Raw genomic sequence first — 10,009 nt, 5'->3', positions numbered from 1 at the left:
ATCGGAATCGGGAAAAATATCTACATAATATTTTATAAGGAAATATATTTTATGTAAAAATTTTCAGTATTTATTTCAACAGTGCTCAATATATGAATAGAGCTAGGTAGTAAGTGTTGAAAATATATATGGCAATTAAGCTATATAGAAATTTCCCTGTTTCATCCTCGCCTCATGTGCGTGTAGTGATCCAAGTATCAACTTCCTCTATGAACTATTCGCTAGATTTGGAGTAGTAGACTGCATTGTTACAGACAATGGAACGCAATTTATGTCTACCGAATTTAAACATTTTTGCAAGGATTATCTAATCAAGCATATAACCATTCTGCCATGCCACCCAAGAAGTAATGGACAAGCAGAGAAATTCGTTGACACATTCAAGAGAGCTCTGGAAAAAGCTAGTGGATCGCCGACGGATGAGTCAATCCAACAGTTTTTACAAATCTACAGAGTCACTTTGAATGCAAACATCAAAATGTTGAAGACACCTGCTGTTCAGATGCAAGGTTAGATCGATTTTTCATAAATTGTTACCAAACCAGGATAGGCCAAACCTCAAAAAACCGATAACAAAAAAAAACGGTATAAAGTTGGTGAAAGAGTCTTCTACAAGATTCCCAAACTCCATATGTGCATCCAGAGAATAAAAACAAATTCAGAGAATCTTTACTCTATTTATATAATAGTGCTCACTATTAAATACAGTTGGTAAAGTAGTGATGGCTTTTCTCAGAAATCTTAACTCTCCAGTAGGAAGGTATACATCTTCCAGTATTCAACTATTCTAGACGAAGCATTTAAATTCAAAGCATGCCACAAATGTAGATTCCATGAACAAAGCTTCTTTCTTAGAACTGCACGCCTGTGGAACTGTCTTCCATTTTCCTGCTTTCCAGCTGACTACAATATGGTTGTCTTCAAGTCCAACGTAAATAGTTCTTGATAAGCCATTCCGCTTAAGTTAACAAATTTACTGAATTTCCATTAACAATTACTATATTGTCCAATTGACTAATATCCACTCTTTAACCCTTTTCCTCGAGTGGTCTCTGGGCCTTGATAAGTGGTGATGCCTATGTAAGTAAACGAAAAACAAAAAAAACAATTTATGATGTTTCTTATGATCCTGTAGGCAATGTATATATATATATATATATATATATATATATATATATATATATATATATATATATATATATATATATATATATGAGCAAACAGTTAATGAAATATGTTAAAAAACACTCTGAAATGAGTTAAAACCATATTTAATCTGAAAAGGAAACACTAGATAAATGGATAGTCCTTAATCCGCGGAGTTTCGAAGAAATACTTTCCTTCTCATCAGAGGGTAGGAATTAGCAAAATGTGAGATCGGATTTTGCATGCAGAAGTATTTGATGAAACAACAAGTAAGTCAAAGATCTTACTTGAAAACAAAAAAAAGTGAAGCAGAGGGAATATGGTAAAGAAAAAGGTAATTACACACGAATGGATAGTCTAGTGGAAGATAAAAAATCCAGTGACGTTAAAATCCAAATGTAAAACTTCAAGAAATTTAAAAGATATATATATATATATATATATATATATATATACTAGACTACGACCGGTTGGGTCAGTATGTTATATTAACTATGGAATTCATGTATGAGCAAAGCACTTGTGACGTAAGGAAAATAGGTTGTTTTTTTTTACATAACAGAAACATTTCTATGAAAGTATATTAAAATGAAAAAAGAATATAGATAGATCTCTATGAGTCGGTCAGTTTATTATAATTGATTATTTTTGAAAAAAGAAATTACAGTTACTGAATTATAAGTGGTTGGCCATACTTATAGGTAAATGTGCACTGAACAGATACCATAATACTTATTATAGTTAAATTCAAATTTTGATATATCTGCTTTTTCTTTTTTTTTTCTTTTACATCGTTCATTTCTGTATTACGTTTAAGTTATTTTAAACCCCACTCTTCCCATGTTAATAATAATTTCGGAATAATAACGTTAATATTTCAGCATCCCAATTGTTCTTTTTTTTTTTTTTTTGCGTTTAAATTATCCAAATAAATAATTGTTAATACTGTCTGCTTTTTTTTTTTTTACATCGTTCATTTCTGTATTACGTTTAAGTTATTTTAAACCCCACTCTTCCCATGTTAAATAATAATTTCGGATAATAATGTTAATATTTCAGTGCACAGGTTATGCGCACATGCGCAACCGGATGTCGTAAACCGGAAAGTGGGTTACATACATCGTTGCAAGGTCATTTGAGTTTTATAATTATATAGATATATATATATATATATACATACATATATACACACACACATATATATACACACACACATATACACACACACACACACACATATATATATATATATATAAGAGGTGAATGTAGTTTGCTTGAAGCATTGTTTACTATCTAATTAATAGGGCTAGGACAACAGCATATTTTTTTCATTACTTTGACTCTCGAGTGTGTATCCGTTCATATTTAATATGCTTTTATATAGAGTGATGTGGTTCTCGGTTAATTAACTGTGTCTAACTGTGTTGGATATATACTCGAGTCAAAACAACGAAAAGAATATGCTGTTGTCACAACCCTAGTAATTAAATATAATATGTAGAAGGCAGTAAAATGCAGAGGCAACAGAAAGACACAAACTGAAGCAAATGAAGAATAGTTTTATTAATATTACTAGCATTTCAGCCCGGCGTTGCCCGGGTGTTTAGAGGTGTATGTTGAGCAAAAAAAATAAAATAAGCGGTCAATTTTTTTTAACTTTGACCCCTATTATGACCCCTTAACATGTATTGTTTTGGGCTCAAATCAACTCATTAAGTTAGATCCATGTCCAAGGAACCTATATCTAAAATTTCAAGTGTTTAGACCTAAAATTGGCGGAGAAGTTTGGTAGAGTTCTCAAAGATCAAATCGTTGACCTTTGACCCCTTAACAGCCAAATTTCTGGCCGAAAATTGATCACATAGATTTTCCCAAATCTCAATACCCTGTACATCAAATTTCGAGTCTGTAGACTTTAAATTGACAGAGTTATTGTCTAGGGAAATGTACACGGACATCAACTGGCAATACCTGTTGTCTCTTATGGATTTGGCATAATTAATTGGCCACAAAAGTGTATCAATAGCCTTGACGTAAAAACTCGGAAAATGCTGGCCCTTCATAAAATCATTTACAAACATCAGTGCATGGACAGGCTGTACTTACCACAAAGAGAAGGTGGTTTAGGCCTCACTGAAATAAACCACGCATACCGAGCTTCAGTGGTAAGCATAGGCCAATATATCAAATGTTCTTCTGACCCCAAAATAAAAATGGTGAATGAACATCACACCAAATGTTTGCCCCAGCAGACGTCAGCTACAAAGCTCGGTGAAAATTTCAGTGGTAACACACTGGACAACACAGTAGAAGAATATGATAACCCAGCAACCCTAATCGCCCGAAAGAAGAGAAAAGAGTATACTAAAAGGGAACTGAAGACAAGACTAGAAGGATGGCAACAACATAACAGAGCAGGCAGGTTCATGGAACCAGAGCTACATTGACAAGGAGGCCTCACTGCAATGGCTTAAAAGTGGCAAATTTCCATTTGATGAAGAACGATTAATTATAGCTGCACAAGACCAAGGCTTGCTCACAAATGGATTTAAGAAAATGGCTGGTCTGCAAAAAACCGACCAATGCAGATTCTGTCACTCAGCTGTTGAACATCTGTCGAACATCTGGGAACATGAACCACCACCAATAACATCAAATGGAAAAGTGACAGTGTTCTACGACAAAGACATACAGGCAGGCAGATACATAAAAGACAAGGCCATCAAGCCAGATATAGTAATATGGAACGAGCCCGAAAGGACTGCACTCGTTATCGATATCACAGTTCCAAACGACTTTGGTCTTAATAGAGCAGAACGGGAAAAGATAACAAAATATTAGGACCTTAAAAACGATCTAAAAGCAACATGGTCCCTGAAAGAAATAAACATTATACCAGTTGTGACAAGAGCAACTGGCCTAATAAAAAAAACCTTCAAAAATACTTAGAAGCAATCCCTGGAAAACTAAGCTGTAAGGAAATACAGATAACAGCCATAAAGGGAACATCATCTATTCTTAAAAGAGCCCTCGGATATAATTTAAATTATAATAGAATCAAGTGTTAGCCCCAGGAAGGAGCCCCTTGATCTCTTCAAACTAACAAAAGTAAAATAAAATAAAAAAAGTGTAACACACAGATACACAGAAACGTTCACTTTTATAGATATATAGATTGTATGTATTCATATATTTCATACACACATTTTATTTCTATTTGTATCGTGCTTATCTGTGTCAGATGGTCTGATGGAATATGCGTGTTCTATAATATTTTGAGAAAGATCTCTAGAAGTGTAAGCCATGTTTAGTTTTTCAGTTTCAGATGGTTCGTTGTTATACACAAGTCCTGAGAGGTGGCTTGTTTGCAGTAGACAGTTCCACAGAGCAAAAGATTCTTACCGTGTCGAGACGGAAAAAACATGTGAAATTGGTACAGAAAAGGTTTAATATTTATGGAGCAATTCTGGTTTCTGATTGGTTGGTAGCAGAACGTGAATTAATTCGATTTGTCAGTTCCTAGCAGCATCGTTTATAAATAGAACCGTCCGACTGTGTGGGATCATATTCCATTATACTTCCAAAATATTGCAACAAGATCTCTTTGTTGGATATGTGTTTGCCTTTGGTCTATGGTGGTGTGGATGCAGAAGTTAAATTGTTTTCTGATCAGGATCTGATTTCATTCTTCAAGCTAAAGCTTTAAAAGCGATTACATCCCATGGAATTTGTTCTGTTCATAAGAATATCATTTGTTCCTGGATATGAAACCATTTATTAACAATGGAAAAAAAAAAGAACGATATTGTAAATAATATGAGTGTACCATCTCGCTACATTCTGTCTGCCAAGGGGAGACAACACTATTCTTTTAAAGTTATTTCCATTTGTTGCTGTTGATTCACGAGAGAACAGAGAACAAAGAAAAAAAAAATTTTATCACACGCAGCAGCACGGTCCCGAACAATTTCGTCCACGTGACCTGACATGATCTTAAACAACATTGTCAATTCGAACCCGAACACCTCCGTTGATTCGACACAACACGATCCTGAACAACACCGTCGACTTCCAATGATTCAATACGACATGATCCCGAACAAATTTGTCAATTGAAACCCGAACACCACTGACGATTTGACATGACATGATCCCAAACAATATCTTTGATTCGAATCCAAACACTTCCGACAATTCTACACAATAAACGCAACACTTTATCTGAGCAAACCTTGGAAATTACTCGCTGAATGACTGTTATCAGTTTTTTTTTATAGCATTTGGATGAACTCATTTTCACCGTGGACAGATAGGCCCAACTTAGACATTGGCATACAACTCTTGAGTTCTTTCACGCATGCTCGTCAAACTTATAACAAACTTAAACAATTTTAATGAGTACAAATTACAATCTTCTGCTTATAAAAGGGTGTCGGGGATAACTATTTTTTTCCTGCCTGAGCATAGTATTGTTTTTGGAACTCACCTTATCTTTTCGCGGGTGAAATGAATGAGTCCTGTTCCCTTTTATATCTTCGTAGAAATCCTTCAAGATGTCCATTCTCCACTTTTATTTATTTACTAGCATGGGTGCCCGGCGTTGCCCGGGTGTTTGGAGGTGTATGCTAAGCAAAAAAAAAAAAAAAGCGGTCAATTTTTTTTAACTTTGACCTCTATTATGACCCCTTAACATTTATTGTTTTGAGCTCAAATCAAGTCATTAAGTTAGATCCATGTCCAATGAACCAATATCTAAAATTTCAAGTGTTTAGACCCAAAATTGGCGGAGGAGTTTGGTAGAGTTCTCAAAGATCAAATCGTTGAACTTTGACCCATTAACAACCAAATTTCTGGCCGAAAACCAATCACATAGATTTTCCCAAATCTCAGTACCCTGTATATCAAATTTCGAGTCTGTAGACTAAAAATTGACAGTTATTGCATAGGGAAATGTACACAGACACACAGACAGACAGACACACAGACATGTTCACTTTTATAGATATATAGATTAGAAGACTAGCTGGGCTGCAATGTTTTAGCTGATGTAACCTTTGATCTTTTTCAGGTGTGTCTTGTCGAACACTGAGAATCAAATAATGTAAATTATCAATTCTTATTGTTGATTCATGAGGAAAGTGAGAACAAAAAAAAATAAATATCACAGTACGACAACGTGACCCAACCTGACCTGACACAATCCTGAACAACTCTGCCAATTTGAACCGAACACCTTCGTTGATTCGACATGACATGATCTGAGCAACACTGTCAATTTGAACCCGATACCTCCGACAACTCGCCACGATATGATCCTGAATAACTCTGATGATTCAATAAAACACAATCCCGAACAACTTCGTTGATTCAAATCCGAACACCTCCGACAATTCGACACGATCCCAAATCCATTTTGTCAACACGACGCGTTACCAGCGTAAACCTTGAAAGTTACTCGCCGAATGACTGTTATCAACTTTCTTAAGCCCCACTTAGACATTGGCTTACAATCAGCGTTTCCGTGCATGCTCGTCAAACTTAAACAATTTTAATGAGTACAAATTGCGACCTTCTGCACATAAAAGGGTGTAGGGTATGACTATTTTTTTCCTGCCTGAGCATGGTATTGTTTTTGGAACTCACCTTATATTTTCGCAAGTGAAAGTCCTGTTCCCTTTTATATTTTCATAGAAATCCTCCAAGATGTCCATTCCTCACTTTTATTTATTTATTTATTTATTAGAAGATGTACCCGGCGTTGTCCGGTATTAAACATAACATTAAATATTTTAAAAGACAAATGAAGTAAAAAAAAAAAAAAAAAAAAAAATGGAAAGAAACTACGACATGTGCATGTGAGTATTATGTTTTTTTCTAAAACGTCCACTTCTTGTAAGAAAAAAAAATATACTCAAGCTGAGATAGAAACCAAAATTTAAAGACAGTAATTCGAGTATGATAACCATTAGGTCAGTTTGACACGATCTTTAAAAGTGTTTTCAAACCTACTTATTCTTAACATAAGGAATCTGTCACGTGAACACAGTCGTGAAACAGTTGGCAAACAGATAAAAAACCGATGACCCCCCCTCCCACGTTCTAATTTTTCAATTTTACCTCCTTAGCAGCCCTTTTTCTGAACGAAAATTGATTAAAACGCTTTCCATATGTCTGAATACCCTATACACCAAACTTAAATTCTGTAGACCAAAAATTTGTTGAGTATATAGGTTGAGAAGTGTTATCACACACACACACACACACACACATATTCTCACTTTTATATATAGACTAGCATGGGTGCCCGGCGTTGTTTGGAGATGTGTGTTGAGCAAAATAAAAAAAGTGGTAGTAGGAAGGCAGGCTCGAACCCATACTGCAAAGGAGGAAAAGAATGTGAAAAAAACGTGACGTCTTTGCTGTTATGATGACCGCCAAACCATAAGTAACATAGGTTTAAATTAAGGCTAGACAATCGAAAAGAGGGGATGACTTTCGAAAATATCAGCGAAAAAAGCGACCTCTCCCTGTAAAAAAGTGCCAAGTTGAGGGTGAAGAAATTAATGTTTTTAGCCAATTTTTCAGTATTTGTCGTCTGAAGGGTCGAGCTTCAAAACAATACTTGTGAAAATCCGTCGCCTCTGTCAAAAGTTTTAGGCAGACATGCAAACATACATACATATATTTATATATTTGTAGCTCAAATTTTCGACCTAAACCGATTAAAAAGCTTGCCCTATCTCTGAATACCCTTTATGTAAAATTTCAAATCTTTACACCAGAAATTGTCTTTAGTAATTTGGTAGAGACCGCAAACGTCAAATTTTTAAAAACTTTCACCCCTATTATGACCCCTTAAAATTTATTGTTTTGGGCTCAAATCAAGTTATTAAGTTAGATCCATGTCCAAGGAACCTATATCTAAAATTTAAAGTGTTTAGACTCAAAATTGGCGGAGGAGTTTGATAGAGTTCTCAAAGGTCAAATCGTGGAACTTTGACCCCTTAACAGCCAAATTTCTGGCCGAAAACTGATTACAAAGATTTTCCCAAATCTCAGTACCCTGTATATCAAATTTCGAGTCTGTAGACTTAAAATTGACAGAGTTGTTGTGTAGGGAAATGTACATGGACAGACGGACAGACAGACACTTTCACTTTTATAGATATACTAGCATGGGTACCCGGCGTTGCCTGGGTGTTTGGAGGTGTGTGTTGAGCAAAAAATAAAAAACATGTGGTAGTAGGAAGGCAGGCTCGAACCCGTACCGCAAAGAAGGAAAAGAACGTGGAAAAAAACGTGACGTCTTTGCTGTTATGACCACCGCCAAACTGGAAGTGACATAGGTTTAAATTAAGGCTAGACAATCGAAAAGAGGAGATGACTTTTGAAAATATCGGTGAAAAAAGTGACCCCTCCATGTAGAAAAGAGTTATTGTGTTGGGAAATGTACACACACAGACAGACAGACAGACACTTTCACTTTTATAGATATATAGATAGATATATAGATTTCTTAATCTTGGAAGAACACCATTAACTTCCAAATTCCAATTCTATTTTTTTTGTTCTCACTTAAGTCTAATTCGCACTTAGAAATTGATTTGCTTATTTTGGTGTTAAACAAACCGGAAAAGAGTGGGCTATCCACTTTTAGAAAGTGGTGGGAGGGTCTTACTAACCTGCCTTTGATTTTATTTTGTTTCCTTAATTTTTAGTAAATTTGTTGTCTATCGTTTTCCAATTAAATTGTAAATATCTTTTTTAAAATAAATTCGATTCTAAACCATCAATGATATTTTAAGCAAAGTAGTTAAAAGGGTAAATGCGGTATTGTGGTGACTGCTGGTAAAAGTGATTGGACAAAAGATGAAAGAATGAAAAAAAAAAAAAAAAGCAGTGAAAAGAAAAGAACATCAACAAGTTTGTGATATCAGTAAAAATCACCCTTGAATCCTAACCACAAGATAAAGAGCTTTGCTCAAAATGGCTCAGTTTTACAAAAAGCCTGAGTGCAAAGTCATCAGGGAACGCGTCAGAGATGCCTTGTGGACCAATATTTTTTCTCTTCCTGCTGAATAGTCTGCTAATGAGACAATCGAATGACACAAAGCAGACATTGAAGCACATATTCCTACACGGGAGTATTATAGCAAGCTCCACTCTCCCCAATGGTTAACTTCAAATTGTGCAGCTGCTATTACACAATTTCTCTTCCTGCTGAACAGTGTGCTAATAGTACAACCGAATGATGCAAAGCAGGCACTGAAGGACATATTCCTCACACAGAATGGTTAATTTTAAATTGTGCAGCTACAATTGCACAACCCATTAACCCTTATCCTCGAGTGGTCTCCGGGCCTTGATAAGTGGTGATTTCCTCGTAAAAAAAAAAAAAAAGGCAGCATGGATTCTGCCGGTTCATACATCATAAGTCAAATACAAATAAGCAAAAATAGAGGAATTCATGATTTTTTGGAAGATTTATAATCGTGTAACAAATAAAGGGCAATCAGTAATTCCTTCACTATCCAACAACCAAGAAGTCACCTGCACGGCAACTGAGAAGGTCAAACTGCTTGTCCAGTGATTCACCTCCAATTCCATCTTAAACCGAACAAACTACCTCCTAAATTTCCCTTTGCGGACTGAAGCTACATTCAATACAAAAATCGTCCCCCGTCATATCTGCAATATCATAAAAAAAAATTAAATACTTCCAAGGCATATGAGTTTGATCTCATCCCTGCTATACTAATTAAGAAATGCTCAGCTGAGCTACTCTCTGTACTTTCCAAACTCTATAACAAATGCCTTGTTGAATTTTGCTTTCCTAAGAGCTAGAAAACTGCCTTTAGAACCA

The sequence above is a fragment of the Euprymna scolopes genome, chromosome 8 (assembly GCF_053919585.1).
Source record: "Euprymna scolopes isolate OS-2025 chromosome 8, ASM5391958v1, whole genome shotgun sequence".
NCBI classification, from domain to species: Eukaryota; Metazoa; Mollusca; class Cephalopoda; order Sepiida; family Sepiolidae; genus Euprymna; species Euprymna scolopes.
Note: the sequence above shows the minus strand (reverse complement) of the source record.